The 17,242-nt window shown below is 34.2% G+C and overlaps 1 long non-coding RNA gene across 2 annotated transcripts; it reads left to right on the forward strand.

Annotated features, from left to right (window-relative positions):
• Nucleotides 1–364: 364 nt before the first annotated feature.
• LOC110007209 (uncharacterized) lies at nucleotides 365–12,724 on the forward strand. Of its 2 annotated transcripts, XR_016045220.1 has the most exons (5): nucleotides 365–824; nucleotides 8,632–8,702; nucleotides 9,368–9,452; nucleotides 11,651–11,748; nucleotides 12,434–12,724. It is a non-coding gene; the product is annotated as an uncharacterized LOC110007209 (long non-coding RNA). The 2 variants fall into 2 exon arrangements; XR_002280876.2 differs by lacking the exon at nucleotides 9,368–9,452 and having other exon boundaries at nucleotides 366–824.
• The last annotated feature ends 4,518 nt before the right edge of the window (nucleotides 12,725–17,242 follow it).

The following is a 17,242-nucleotide window of genomic DNA, read 5'->3' on the forward strand; positions in this document are numbered from 1 at the left end:
ATTTGTTTTTGGATTGTTGATCTTGGAACATGTTGTCGATATCATTCGATGGTATGTAGCATAAATATCGCGCTCTCTCTCTCTCTCTCTTAAGGAAGAGAATTCATATTAATGGCCCACAAAGAAATCTTTATTATAGGGCAAGTTTTCTATGCTTCCGTACAACATAAAACTCAGGGATACCGTATAAAACCCAAAACATAAGCATAAAAATAAGGGAATCGACATAAAACCCCTCAAAAATGAACTTTTTAAGCAATTTATTCCTAACTTAACTTTTTTTTAGCAACTTTTTCCCTGAAACCATGTTTCCTAGCAAATAACCCCCAAACTCAAAAAAAACAAAAACTAAATACCCCTCTTTTACCCCACATGTTGACCTAATCCATTATTTATCATCACCTCTTTCTACTGAAGACCCACTATGTCTGCCTATCTCTCGCTCTCTCTCTGTCCACATCGGCCTGGGCTCCCTCTCTCTTGCTCTCCCCCAAACCAGGCTTGAGCTCCCTCTCTCTCGATCTCTCTCCCCCAAACCAAGCCCGAGCTCCCTCTCTCTCGCTCTCTCTCCCGAAGCAGGCTTGAGATTTTCCCTCTCTCTCTACGAAGGATATCGTAGCCCGAGAATGTACCCTCTCTCGATCTCTCTACCCAAATCCAAGGCCCGAGCTCTCATCCTATCTCTCGCTCTCTCTCTACGAAGGACCCACTGCCCGATCTCTCACTGACTCTGTGACTCATCTCGGGCTATCGATTTCTCAGCCCCAGCCCAAGCTCCCAAAGCTCGAGCTCGATCTCTTAGCCCCAAATCAGCCTCATCAAAAGTATGAAAGAATATTTTATTTATTTTTTATAAAAATAAAAATAAATTGTTGTTATATTCTTTGCCCCAAATCATTCCCATATTCTCTTTTTCAATAATGTTTACATTTCCATTTGTTTTCTCTTCGATCCCACACGAAATTTTACTTTTTTGGATTTTATTTAGGCAAATTATTATTGTTGTCACATTCCTCTCGTGGCTAGATAGATTCTTCGTGCATGTTAGATTTAAATCGGAGAGGAGAATTGAATCTATGTGCATCTGTTTCTCACTCTCGATTATCCACTCTGTTAAAACTATTTAAAAGAACAGATGTTGGTTTGAATGCGGTATCTTTTAGGGCTTGGATGTTATTGGTAGTTGTAAATTTTTATTCCCTATTGTAAATTTATTTTAGATTGCTTGAATGTGGCATCCTCTCTATTTTTTATCGTTTATCGTTTCGGTTATCATTTTGATTATCATCTTTATTAAAACTTTTTTTCTCTATTGTAATTTTAGGGCTTGAATGTTATTGGTGGGTTGTAATTTTTGGATTTGTTGTGCTATAAATTTTGGATATGAATGATCCATCCTATTTCTCTTGTTCAAATTTAGTTTTTCATTATATATATATATATATATATATATATGTGTGTGTGTGTGTGTGTGTGTGTGTGTGTGTGTGTGTGTGTGTGTGTGTGTGTGTGTGTGTGTGCGCCTAGCTCTTGTTAATTTTAGTAGTAGCTCTTGTTTTTGTAGGTTATATACCCCCCAACAATATGCCTACCTCTTATTAAAATTTAATTGTAGCTCTTTCAAAGAAAATCTAGCAGCCTGCCAAACTTCCACAAGCTCAAAACTAGTATTAAGATATTGTAATGCAATATATGAAGTGTAAATTATTACAAATCTTGTAAAGGACAAAAGAAAATGGGTGATAACAGATTGATTTATTGTACTTTTTGTGGAGAACTCCGATTAAGTGTCAATGGGACTTTAGATTATATTGGTAGTGATGCATGTACATTTATGATTGACAATAGAACTAAGTTAGATGACATGTGAAAATACGTAGCAAAGCGGTACTCACTTGACATCCACTTGATATCTTTGAAGTATTTTGTCTTGAGAAATAAAAATTTTATTGTGAACATGATATTATTAGGATGTTGAATGCCCATGAAGGCGAGAATCAAGTGTTCATTTATGTATTTGATGGGAGTGAACATAAGGGTGGAAGTACTTCACATAATACTATAGCAGCCGAAGAGGTCCGACCGCCACAATCCTCGAATGTTTTGGTATTTGACTCCGAACAAAACAACACACCAAGGTTGCTTAGCATATGGGAGGATGCACTTTCTGGGATAGGGCAGCAGTTTGAATCTTTAGAAGATTTTCGAGAAGCCCTTAACAAGTTTGTTATAGCAAATCACTTCACATACCGTCTTGTTAAAAGTGAGAGGTATCGCATAAGGGAAAAATGTAAGAGTGATGGATGCAAATAGGAGATATATGCTGCGAAGCTTGGCGGGATGAAGGTTTTTAGAATCAAAACATGGAAAAGAGATCACTCATGCAATATTGGGGCAAGCAACGATATACAGAAAAGAGCGTCACATAAATTTGTTGCATCCTTATTCAAGGATAAATTGTGACACTGCGCATTGCAAGGCTAAAGAAATCATGAGCGATTTGTCTCGAGATTATGGGTTAGAATTACCCTATTTGAAAGCTTGGTGAGGAAAAAAACTAGACCAGCATATGTAAATTGTGTGATGGAGACGAATCTTGGTAGTTATGCGACAGGACAAGTATGGCTAGGTGGTAGATTTCGTCGATTGTTTTTAAGCTTTTATGGGTCAATACATGGCTTCAAAAATTGATGTCATCCACTTCTATTTCTCGATAGGAGATCACTGAAGGCACGATACCTTGGGACTCTACTTACTGCCAACTCACTCGATGGGAAAGGACAAATGTTTCTCATTGCATTGGCAATTGTGGATGTCGAAAGTACCGATAACTGATTATGGTTTATGGAATCTTTAAATATTATTATTGGGATGGATCGTGAAATTACTTTTTTGTCAGATAGATACCCTGGTTTAGTTGATACTGTCTGTCAAGTTTTTTAGAATGCCCATCATACCTTCTGTGAGCGTTATTTAGCGGAGAATTTCAAAACGAAAACACATACTTAATGATGTTAAGAAGGCAGTTGTATGTGGCTTTATCAGAGCATATAAGCAGCAAGAGTATTTTGATAAGATGATAGAAATTAGATCATTCAAGTGGTTCATGGAAGCATCACCAAACCGTTGGGTCACATCACAGTTCAAGGGTAATCGATATGACCAAGTACCAACCAATATGGCTGAGTCATATAACAATAGGATTACATAAGCACGTGATATGCCAATTCTAGAAGCACGAAGTATGAAGCAACGGGTGACCACATGAATTATAAGGCAAATATTATTGCACTAGAATGTAAATGCCAGGGTTGGAAAATAATGGGTTTGTCTTGTAAGCATGCTTGTAAAGCCCTTCAAGGAATGGATAGGGATCTCGTTGACTATTATGAAGAATATTTCACAGTTGTAAAATTTCGTGAAACATATTCTGTAGCTATCATGCAAGTTACCTTGATCGACTTGTCTGGACGTAGTTTACGCAGCTTCCTCTAGAGGGATTAAGAGTGCTTCCAACTCACTCAAGGTGCCCCCGTGGGGGACCTAAAAGAAGTGCATCGAGTCGCAAGAAGTACCAGTACGACATATTCATTGTAGTATGTGCAACGGAAGTGGTCATAACAAGGCAACATGTAAAGTACCCACTTGAAGGCATATACTTGTACTTATATTCTTTATTTTGTCTTTTTAATTTGTAGTACCCACTTATAGGAGATTTTGTTAGTACAAATATTAATGGTGTTTGTTTTTAGTGTTTGTTCCACTAATGTTTATTTTGTGCTTTTGGGACACATATACTTATGTTTGTTTCTTTTATTATTCTCTTTTTTATTAGTACATATATTATTCTTTTTATGTTTTGGTTGGAGCATCCACTTGTGGTTATTTTTTGCCAATTCATATGTACATATTCTCTTAAAATTGATGTGATGTGTATATGTAAAACTCTGATAATATAAATAGATTTAGCGATGCAAGACCCAAAATAGTTAAGAGGAGCAAGAGACCCATTCACTTCTCCCGATCACAAGGAAAAGGTACGATAGTTTATTTACTTTAGTTCATGATTTATATTAATTAAGTAATTCTTATATTGTTAATAATCAATGTCATTCTTATTGAACTTCATTTCAGAAGAATTTTTTTTTTTTTATTAATGAATCAACTAAGACCCTAAGAAAATAAGAGTTAGATCCACGACAGGTAGCTTTGATTGAAAAGACAAAAGTGAGCTCCTTGATAGACATTGAGGTATCCCATATCAATTGCAGTCTATTAACGGCCATTATAGGGAAATGATGCAAGGTGACAAATACCGCACATTTAACTATTGGTAAGTTGACTCCAACCATGTACGTTGTGTGGCATATATTAAGGATACCTGTGACCTGAAAGCATGTAACGGCATCAGACCTAAAGACTACAGGGCTTTCATCATGGAGTATTTGGGAGATTTCCTTAAAGGTGATAAGCTTAGTGTCTTAAATATACTTGGTTGAGGAAGAAATTTGGGCAACTACCAAAAAAACCTATCAAATTAGAACTGCTTCAACGCACTCGAGCTTATCTCATTTATTGAGTCAACACAACTATATTTGTCAACGCATCACAAGGATCGACGCTTACAAGTTACCTTTAATTGAATGATTGATTGCACCATGAAGTAGAGAGGGACGCTTAAGAATTTACATCTAGGGATTTCGATGACTTAAAGTGATTCATTTTTATCTCTGGAATCAGCTAGAGTAGGGGTCTTAAAACTGGGTTCTATGGGGTCAAGGTCTAGGGTTTGAATGCTGCAAGGTTCTATGACTTAGGATTATGGTCTTCGTCTGTAGCCCCCCCCGCCCCTCCTGTGGTGGAAATCGGTTACAAGGTTCTACGTGTGGAAACAATATCTAAAAACATGAAGGTGGCGATCCTATACAACCTAGAGGCTAACATGTGGTTGTTATACTACATTTTTGACATACTTATATCCCTGGGACACATAAGGAGAGAGCTAGTCACGACTGGTCTTACCAGTGCAAAAAACACTGTCAAACCACGGGAGCACTATAAGAATAAACCTATTGGGTAATATTGGAAAAAGTGTCGGATCGGCCTCAAATTGTATGAGAGGGTATTTTTTTATGCCTTAAGGACACCCATAAAGTTTCGTCGCGTTCCAACAAGTTTCAAGCCAATCAAAACGAAACTTAGTATGCAAATCTAGTTTCTCTCATGTTGAAAAGGGACCATATAACTACGCCGGATTAAGTATCGCGGTCCGGCAAATCTGTCACTAGTATCAGGGCGCTCCGACGCTTCACAGGGGCGATCCAACAGAATTATCTCTAGTAGAAAGACAGTTTGGCAAGTCAAAGCATCATTTTGGCATTATTGTGGAACAATTCGGCACTTCACAGTGGTGGTTCGGCGATATCTTACTGAAGTACAGCGGTCCAACGTTTTAAAGCTTCGGTCTAACACTCCCTTAAATCAATCTGACACTTACAGAGGGGCGATCCGGCGGATATCTTACTGTTGTGGCAAGTCCGGCATTTCAAAGGTGCGGTTCGACACTTATTGAAGCAATTTGGCACTTCACATTGGCGGTACAGGAGATGTCTTACTGGAGTATGGTGGTCCAATGTTTTAAATCTTCGGTCTGGTGGTTATATTACTGGAGTGCCCGTTCAGCGTTTTATGCAATTTTCCCTAAAGTTATGTACTTCTCCTTATCCAACCGTCCATTCTGAATGGAGGGCTAAGATTGTATCAATCACAATGTCACGTCTCTACACCATTTTATTTTTTATTTTTTATGTTTTTTATATAAACTATTTTAAAACCAAAGTTTGAGCGTCCAATCCTTTATTAAACTCGCACATGTAAAAATATAAAAAAATGTTTCCAATAAAATAAAATAACCAAAATACCCCTGAAATATTAAAGGGGTATTTTGGTCATTATATTTTGGCAAAAAATTATTTTTAATACTTTTTTATAGGTGCGCCCTAATGAGAAGATAGCACATACCAAATTTCATATTCATGCAATTTGTATAAAAAAATTAAAAATAAAATACTTTGAGGCGTCGGATCTAAGATCAAATGATGAGTGACTCACTTGATCAAAATTGAACAACTGGATGGTAAGGTAAACATAGATTTTCTATGTTGTAGGAGAAGCACAGAAACCTTTCCCATTATAAAGCTCCTTGAAAGTATTATCAAGCCTATTGTTAATTTTATTTTACTTTCAAATTGCCTCTATTTGAGATTTTGAAAGTTAATATTTTGATATTGTATACAATGATACTATTTTATCTTTAGTACATGGGAGGTCACAATTATTTACAATCATTAGATGTGAAATCTGATAGCTTGGGTTTGTCGCAATGTTCGAGAAAATTCTTTAGAATTTTGAGCTTGGTCAAGATGTAATAGAAAATGCATGTGTTTCTATATAAGTGCTACAAATGTTGTAATAAAATATGCATGTGTTTCTATATAAGTGCGACATATGTTGTAATAGAAAATGCATGTGTTTCTATATAAGTGTTACATATGTTGTAATAGAAAATGCATGTGGTTACACGAATACATACTGAAAATGCATGAAAAAACGAGCATGGTTATCACTAGAATATTCGATGTTCGCTCATAATGGCTCTGTCTCTTGTTGTCATTTACTTGTCTTCCACTTGCGAGTAATATTGAGTATTTTCATTTACCCACTATGGATGTCATTCTATATTGTCTCTTCAGTGTTATGTTGTTAATGCACTTTCGATTAATGTTATTTGAAGTATAGGAATAGTGAGATAATTTCGGCATTGGGCCCCTTGTGCTATGTGGTTAGGATATTGCGGGATCTTAACACATCCTCTGACTTCAACTTGCAAACACTTGGCTAATAAGCTACAATATTTGGTCTAATCCAGTGATTCTTAATCACACGTGTTTTGCATTTGCTGCTAAAGCTTTAATATTAATGCTACATTTAAACAAGATGCATATTTACGAAAGATGTCTTCTTATCTGACAAGTTTCAATGTGGGGCTACATCCCCCATTTGGCTAATGCCGAAATATTTCGACAAATAGTTGAACCTGCTCTTTTCATTTGAACTGCTTCAGATTCAAGATTAATAATGCATTTACTATTAATGCTTCAAAATTAATGACACATTTGGATGAGTCGATATATCTGATTATCCGATAGTGGTCCCGTTTAGCCCACATCGATATATTTTAAAGGAAATTCCACAGTTTTGTGCGAGCAAGAAATTGCTCCAAGCCATTGCCTTCTGGTGGTCAGGTGTATGATTCCGTTATGAATTATGTTCCTTCAAACGGGCATACATGTCCTAAATTAAGGAATTTTAATTTCTATTGATGTATATGCAGTTTTAGTAATCATAGAGTTGATCACAAGCATGTATTGCATTTTGGTATAAGCTCTTTTAAAGATCAAGGAGTTATTGATTGTGGATGGGATGTATCCTATTCCTATTTGTGTGTGGTTATAACTAAATTCTTCATAAAGCAGAAATTGCAGTGTCAGATATACATCCATACATAATTGTGGACACACATAGATTAATTTGTTCATGTGGTCATCTTAACAGACAAACATTCACTTCCATTATGCCACTGGTGGTAAAATGAATACATGGGTACATACTTGCGTTGTGTGAATCAACACACAACCGCATATGCACATTTAGGCATGTCACAAATACATGTATAGATGTTTGTTTGTGAACACACTCTTTTTTCTTCTTTTTTTGAAATATGAGTGCATACAAGCATGTACATACACCATGCATTTGGTAGTCAATAATAGATCGTGTCAATATAAGGCATAAATTATAACTTATGACTATTCTGTAAATATGTTGTTCTTTTACATGTATGTCATAGATGAAAAGCTAAATATATGCCATTTGTTGCTTCAATTTTGTTATATTGTATCTTTATCATTTATATCTAGTGTTGTCTTATGTCACATATTTGTTGAAAGTTTACTTTTTTGTTCATGCATGGCGTCGATGGAATGTCACTTCTCTTTTGGTTCTGGGTTTCATATCTTGGATGATTTATCGCATATAACTATTGCATGAACTGATCCATATACAAAAGTTCAGCACTTTCACAAATTGTGTTGCGCTCATATATTAGACTTTGATGCATAACACTCTATCTTAGGTAAATCTCTTACATTATTCTTATGCCATCAAAGTTTTTAGCCAAATGTTGGAGTGTGGAGCCATTGATCATCTAATCCAGGCTGTGAAGCATTTATCAGCTTAGCTTGCACATTCTGCTTTCCAATTTCCTTTGTAATTGATATTACTTGGAATTCTTACTGATAATGTGGTAAGAGGTCAAAAAATACTTGTCTGAGATTATTGCCACAACAAAAAAAATGGTATTTGAACCGCACAATTTAAACTATAGAACAGGAATAAGGTCTAGTCATCTTTTTTTTTTTTGTTCTTCAAATCATGAGAATAACTCTTCATGTTTTCAATCAAAGGCATCCCTTGGTCAATACTATTGAAACTGTGAACTAACTGTTTATTACTTTATGTTGATAATACAACTGGTGTTACAGCCACTTTTCTATTATATCATTTGGACAGGTGAAGCTGGGAGCCTGGGACTAAAACCTTGCTTTTTGCTGCTCTTTCGCCTCATTTATTAAGCCAAGAGGGTGAGTCTAATTTTCCTGCCCTAATTCATTCTCTTTCTTAATCTGTTTGAATCGGCATAGAATCTCGTTTTCAGTATTGTTAATGCAATTTTTTATTTGATTTGCCTCCTGATCTTTTGTTTCCTGTTTCTTTAAGAAAATTGACTTGAATCATTTCTTTTTATGGCTAAGCTACTTAAATATGTTGAGTACAAATGGCATTGACAATGAATCAAATTCCAAAGAGTTCTCCTCTTTTAATCTTGATTCATTGTGAATGCCATGTTCACTTGACATACTTCTATAATAGTGGGAGGAATTGCCTTCTAATTAAGGGTGACTAATTCATTTTCATCACATGTTCACATGATACATAACTCTTCCATTGATATGTATTATGTAAGAAAGCAACATCTATGAGTTATCCATGAGTTTTATCATCAGGGTACGAGACTGTATTGCGATTAAACTGGGTAAGATAGATTTAAACATTCACAGTAGTAGGTTCCATAGACTCGAGTAGTTTGTCGATCCATCAGATACCATTTTTTAGGGGTCACATGGTGGTAAGATCTCTCTCTCTCTCCACCCCCAGCCCCCCCTGTTTGACCAATAGTGGTCAATGTGCCTCGTGTTCTGCCAACATCGACACATTTGAAAGAAATCCCATTGTTTTGTGTGAGCAGGGAATCGCTCCAAGGCATTTTCAAAGTTGTTGCCTTCTGGTGGTCAGGTGCAAGATTACGTTATGAATTTTGTTCATTCAAACGGGTGTGTATGTCCTAAATTAAGGAATTTTAATTACTATTAATGTATATGCAATTTGAACTGTCATGGAGTTGATCACAAGCATGATTACATTTTGGTATATAATCTTTTCAAGATTATTGAATGATTGATTGTGGAGCGGATGTATCCTATTCCTATTTGTGTGTGGCTATAAGTAAATTCTTCATAAAGCATAAATCGAAGCATCAGATACACATCCATACATAATTGTGAACACACATAGATTAATTAGTTCATGTGGTCGTGTTAACAGACAAATATTCATTTACATTATGCCACTTGTGGTAAAACATATACATGGGTACATATTTGCGTTGTGTGAATCCACTCACAAGCGCATATGCGTATTTAGTCATGTGGTAAATACATGTATAGATGTTTGTTTGTGAGCACACTTTTTTTTTGGAAATATGAGTGCATACAAACATGTACATATATTATACATTTGATGGTCAATAATAGATCGTGTCAATATTAAGCATAAATTAGAACTTATGCGTATTCTGTAAATCTGTTGTTCTTTTGCATGTATGTTATAGATGGAAAGTTAAATATACGCCATTTGTTGCTTCAATTCTGTTATATTGTGTCCTTATCATTTATAACTAGTGTTGTCCTATGCAGTGTTCACAAAATCGAACCGAAACGGTTAACTGGACATGGACCCAGAAGCAGTTTAACCAGTCTAACCAATAAACCGGCCAATTCAACCGCTCTAACCGGGCAAGTCCCGAACGATAAAAAAAGCGTTAAAAAAAATGAAAAATATACAAAAAAAAATCTACTAAAATATGAAAAACATATAAAGAATGTGATTAAAACAAAACACACTCAAATGAAGTTGAAAATTATGGAAAAAAATAGATTTTAACGAATCGATTTGTGCCTAGGGGTATTTTTAAAATTTTCTAAACAAGATGGGATATTATAAAAGTGAGTATCAATTACCACATTTTTTTTAATCTTTACCATAATGTACATAATATTAAAATAGTGTTAAAAAATCGACTTGACAAACTCTCTTAAAAGAAAATGAAAAAAATTAAATTATATACAATATAGGCCTTTCTTGTAAATACGTAGTAAATGACATATTGGTTAATAGATCTAATAGGCAACTAAATAGTATATGGTGCGGTTAGTGGGTTTAATAACAAATTATTTCTTTACAAGAACTTTGAAGTTCGATTCCTGTGGGTAAGTAAATTTTTTTAACTCACCAATGTAATGAATTCTTAGAATAATTGTGGTTCATTATAATTGTTAAAACGAACCACACCAATGTTTAAAAAGAAATTAATTATTAGAATAATTGTGGTTTATTATAATTGTTAAAATGAACCACACCAATGTTTAAAAAGAACACTGTTGATGGCGAGGTTCGAACCGCGATTCGTAGCGCATATAGTCACCAGCGCTAACCAATACGCCACTCTAAAACATTTAATATAAATGTGAAGTAGCATTCTATTTAAACTTTAGAAACTCAGCTGATTATCAAAACCACCCAAAACCGGAACCGGGCGGTCAGTGGTTAGATCGGCCGATTTTGTGAACACTGGTCCTATGTCATATGTTTGTTGAAAGTTTACTTTTTTGTTCATGTGTGGCCTCGTTGAGATGTCACTTCTTTTTTGGTTCTGGATTTCATATCTTGGATGATTTACTTCATATAACTGGTGTATGTACTCACCCATATATTAAAGTTCAGCACTTTCACAAATTGTGTTGTGCTCATATATTAGACTTTGATGCATAACACTCTATCTTGGGTAAATCTCTTACATTATTTTTATACCAACAAAGTTCTTAGCTAAATGTTGGAATGTGGTGCCACTGATCATCTAATCCAAGCTATGAAGCATGTATCGGCTTGGCTTGCATATTTCTGCTTTCGAATTTTCTTTTTAATTGGTATTGCTTAGAATTCTTACTAATAATGTGGTAAGAAGTCAAAAAATACTTGTCTGAGATTATTGCCACAAATAAAAAAACTGGAATTTGAACCACGCTATTTAGACTATAAAACAAGAATAAGGTCCAATCATCTTTTTTTTTATTCTTCAAATCGTGGAAGTAACTCTTCCTATCTTCAATCAAGCGTATCCCTTGGTCTATACTATTGAAATTGTGAAGTAACTTTTTATTACTTTATGCTGATAATAAAACTGGTGTTGCAGCATCTTTTCTATATATCATTTGGACAGGTGAAGCTGGGAGCCTGGGACTAAAACCTTGCTTTTTGCTGCTCTTTCGCCTCATTTATTAAGCCAAGAGGGTGAGTCTAATTTTCCTGGCCTAATTCCTTCTCTTTCTTAATCTGTTTGAATCGGCATAGAATCTCGTTTGCAGTAATGTTAATGCAATTTTTTGTTTGATTTTCCTCCCAATCTTTTGTTTCTTGTTTCTTTAAGAAAATTGTTTGGGATCATTTCTTTTTATGGCTAAGCTACTTAAATATATTGAATACAAATGGCATTAACAATGAATCAAGTTTCAAAGAGTTCTTCTCTTCTTTGAATCTTGATTCATTGTAAATGCCATTTTCACTTGAAATACTTCTACAGCTTTGGAGGAATTGCTTTATAATTGAGGGTGACTAATTCATTTTCATATCAAGTTCACAAGATACGTAACTCTTCCATTGATATGTCTTATAGAAGAAAGCAACAGATATGAGTTATCCCGGAGTTTTATCATCAAAGTATAAAATTGCATTACGATTTAACTGGGTAATATGGATTAAAACATCCACAGTAGTAGTTTACGTAGGCTCAAGTAGTTTGTTGACCCATCAGATACCATTTCCTAGGGGACACATGCTGATAATCTCGATCTCTCTCTCTCTCCACCCTCTCCAAGCCTATCCACCCCCATCCGTTTGGCCAATAGTGGTCAATGTACCCCCTGTTTGGCCAACATCGACACATTTTGAAGAAAATCTTATCGTTTTGTGTGAACAGGAAATCGCTCCAAGCCATTTTCAAAGTCATTGCCTTCTGGTGGTCAAGTGCAGGATTCTATTATGAATTATGTTATGTCAAATGGGCACACATGTCCTAAATTAAGGAATTTTAATTGTTATTAATGCATATGAAGTTTCAACGATCATGGAGTTGATCACAAGCATGTATTACATTTTGGTATATGATCTTTTGAAGATCATTGAGTGAGCGATTGTGGATGGGATGTATCTTATTCTTAATTGTATGTGGTTATAACTAAATTCTTCATAAAGCAGAAATTGCAGTATTAGATACACATCCATACATAATTATGGGCACACAGATTAATTTGTTCATGTGGTCGTGTTAATAGACAAACATTCATTTACATTATGTCACTCGTGGTAAAACATATAAATGGGTACATACCTTCTTATATGAATCCACACACAAGCATATATGCCCATTTAGTCAAATGGCAAATACAGGTATAGATGTTTGTCTGTGAACACACTCTTTTTTTTTTTGGAAATATGAATACATACAAGCATGTACATACACTACACATTTGGTAGTCAATAATAGATCCTATCAATATAAAGCATAAATTAGAACTTATGCCTATTCTATAAATCTGTCGGTCTTTTACATGTATGTCGTAGATGGAAAGCTAAATATACACCATTTGTTGCTTAAATTCTTGTTATATTGTGTCTTCATCATTTATTACTGGTGCTGTCATGTGTCACATGTTTGTTGAAAGTTTACTTTTTTGTACATGCATAGGCTCAATGGAATGTCACTTCTTTCTTGGTTCTGGGTTTCATATCTTGGATGATTACCTTATGTGACTAGTGCATGTACTAGCCCATATACAAAATTTCAACACTTTTGCAAATTGTGTTGCGCTCATATATCAGACTTTGATGCATAACACTCTATCTTAGGTAAATCTCTTACATTATTTTTCTGCCGACAAAGTTCTTAGCTAAATGTTGAGTGTGTAGCTGATCATCTAATCCAAGCTATGAAGAATTTATCAACTTTGCTTGTACATTTCCACTTTCCGATTTCCTTTTTAATTGGTATTACTTGAAATTATTACTGATAATGCGGTAAGAGGTCAAAAAATACTTGTCTGAAATCAATGCCACAATAAAAAAAAATGGCATTTGAACCTCACAATATAGACTATAGAATAGGAATAAGGTCCAATCATCTTTTTTTTTTTTCTTCAAATCATGGGAATAACTCTTTGTGTCTTCAATCAAGGGCATCCCATTGTCTATGCTATTGAAACTGTGTACTTTATATTGATAATACAACTGGTGTTGCAACCTCTTTTCTATATATTATTTGGAAAGGTGAAGCTGGGAGCCTGTGACTAAAACCTTGATTTTTTGTGCTCTTTTGCCTCATTTATTAAGCCAACAGGGTGAATCTAATTTTTTTGCCCTAATTCCTTTTCTTTCTTAATCTGTTTGAATCGGCATAGAACCTCGTTTGTGGTATTGTTAATGCAATTTTTTGTTTGATTTGCCTCCTGATCTTTTGTTTCTTGTTTCTTTAAGAAAATTGCCTTGGATCATTTCTTTTTATGGCTAAGCTACTTTAATATGTTGAGTACAAAAATGGCATTGACAATGAATCAAGTTCCAAAGAGTTCTTCTCCTCTTTGAATCTTGATTCATTGTGAATGCCATTTTCACTTGACATACTTCTATAGCATTGGGAGGAATTGCATTCTAATTTAGGGTGACTAATTCATTTTCATCTCATGTTCACTGGATACGTAACTCTTCTATTGATATGTATTATATAAGAAAGCAACATATATGAGTTATCCATGGGTTTTATCATCAAAGTATGAAACTGCATTGTTATTTAACTGGTTAAAATGGATTAAAACATTTACAGTAATAGATTCTTTAGACTCGACTAGTTTGTTGATCCATCATATACCATTTCTTAGGTGCCCCATACTGATAAGATCTCTCTCCACCAGCGCCTCCCTCTCTTAGATGTCAATGATTCTGATGTCATCTGTCTCTCAGAGACTGATTTCTGATGTCACCTATTAAAATCTTCTACCAGTGAGCAGTTGTAACCTTTTACAGGAAGTATTAATGGTTCTGAACTTCTAATGATGACTCGTCTCATAAGGCGTGTTTGTGCCAACTATCCAAGCATTAAAGGTGATTCAAAGCAAAACAAGTATTTTTAGCGATGAGCTTTAACATATTTAGTTGCTTATTTGTAGCATTTTCTACAATAAGTGGGATAAAAATTGGACAAAGACGAACGCGTTAAGAAACACTCCCCACCTAGTGTGTTCAATAATAAAATAAAATAAATGAAGAAAATTTAGGAAAATATACCTAATATATTAATTATCAACATTCTACCCATTTGTTTTGATTCACTTTCAAAATGCCCATCAAAACATAGACATGATTTTGACTTGAAATCGTAGAAAATGGATAAAATGTTAGACAATTGAAACGTTATGTGTATTTTGATGAATCTCCCACACAATAATTTAGTAATCTACCCAATCGCGCCATTGAATTCATCAGATAGCACTTTCCTTCACTTAGGATGGAGGTGAAACTCCTTATTGCTAGTGAATAAAACTTGAAGGTAGGGGTGGCAAAGGGTGGGGCCAGGTCGGGTCTCTCCGGACTTGGACCCAAAACTATAATGTAAGACCCGGATCTGGACCCGACTAGACCCCACCGTCGGGTCCAATTTTTTGACTTATACCCGAAACAGGATCAGGTCTACCCGTCAGGTTCAGGTCCATCGCCACCCCTACTCAGAGGGGAGTGAAATAGGTAGGTTTTGTGATGATTATCACTAATAAATTTATTTTATCTGTAATTTATCATGACAAATTTCACTTTGATAATAACGTTTTATTTCAGTAAAATCAATCTACCCCATTATCGTTATTGTCATGATAAAATGCTTTACCGATAATCAAAAGATTGCAATATTAAGCAAAATTAGCGTTTTGAATTTGAAATGAAAGGAATGCAATATTAAGCAAAATTAGCTATTTGAATTTGAAAAGAAACGTGCTGCTTAACTAAAAATAGTTGTAAATCTGAACAAGGAAAATTAAGAGAGAATTGACAATGCATATGGAAGGGTGTGTTTTATCATTCGTGTAAAGGTATTATTCACTAGCATTGTATGTGATTTAAAGCAAAACTGGTACTTTCTATTGAGGTTAAATTGATATAGGAGCTTATTTGCATTGCTTTTAAATGAGGGGAATTTCGGAGAAGACAAGGATATCATCATCATTAAAGCCTTTTTCTAATTATTTAGGGTCAGCTAGTAGATGCTGTGAAATAAATCCGACCTGGGGTGTTAAAAAACCTAGAACTAAAAGTGTCTGGTAGTCTACCCAAACACACCATAAAATATTAGTAATATGTTTGATAATATTTATTTGGGATTATATAACTATGAAACAATTCAATTTTGGAACAAAGTCACGATCATTCTTATCTATTCAATGTGAAATCTGACTTATTGAAATGTCACAATATTTGAAAAATTTTATTTTGGACTTTACACATCTCCAACCACATGATTTTGTATATGTTTAATGATTGTGTTCTCCTTATACTAAGATTAAGGGGTCTTGTTATATGCATTTCCTATTTGTAATAATTATTTTTTAGATGTACAAATGAAATTTGTTTAAAACTCATTACTTACAAGGTTTCCTATATATATTTTTTAACTATGAATAATTACAATTTATATTTATTATTGTGAATAGAAGTTTTTCACAATTATCAATTTGATAATATGATTAACTTTTAAAAAACGTTATTGATAAAAATATATAATTGTGACTAAAGGATTATAGAATCAAATCAACAATGTTCAATAAAGGGTATGGTTTATATAAAGCATAACCTTATAGAAGCTTGCAATTTTCTGACATGCTCATTATAGCTAATGTAAATATATCTTTTAAGATAATATCAAAGGGAAAGCCTTTTATGTTTCCCCTACAAGATAGAAGTTCTATCCTCCTCCTACCATCCAGCCATCTATTTTTTATCAAGAGAGCTACTCACCGTTTGGTCTTAGATCCGACGTCTCAAAGTATTTTATTTTTAATTTTTTTAATACAATTTTTCTTAATAAGAAATTTGGTACGTGCTATCTTCTCATTGGGGCGCACTTATAAAAAATGTTAACAATAATTTTTTGATAAAAAATAATGACCAAAAAAACCCTTGAAATTTTGAAAGGTATTTTGGACATTTTATTCGATTGATAATTTTTTATATATAATTTTCGTTAGTGCGAGTTTAATAGAGGAATAGACGTCCAAAATTTGGTGTCAAAACAGTTTGTAGAAAAAAAAATTAAAAATAAAATAGTGTAGAGACGTGACATTATGATTGGGGCAAAAAGGGACGGTTGGATAAGAAGAAGGATAGAACTTCTATGTTGTAGGAGAAACATAAAAAGCTTTCCCAATATCAAAATCTAACATGTCTTTTAAAATAGTGTCAAATCTACACCTTCTAATTAAAAATTTAAAGTAATGCAACCTTATTTTTACAAGTTACTACCTTATACAAACTTTTTTCTTCTATTAAAACATAATCAGTTTTTAGAAACTTTTTCTAAGTGGGATTGTCTACAAAGAGACCATTTATCTTTTATATATAAAAGTCACAATCATTCTCACTCATTAGATGCCAAATTGGATGGCTTGAAATAAATCACAAAGTCTGAGAATTTTTTCTTTGAAACTATCTATTTAATAACACTCTTACAACTACCTATTTTGAAATT

The sequence above is a fragment of the Amborella trichopoda genome, chromosome 12, assembly GCF_054954075.1.
Source record: "Amborella trichopoda isolate Santa Cruz 75 chromosome 12, AtrichopodaSantaCruz75HAP2 v2.0, whole genome shotgun sequence".
Lineage (NCBI taxonomy): Eukaryota > Viridiplantae > Streptophyta > Magnoliopsida > Amborellales > Amborellaceae > Amborella > Amborella trichopoda.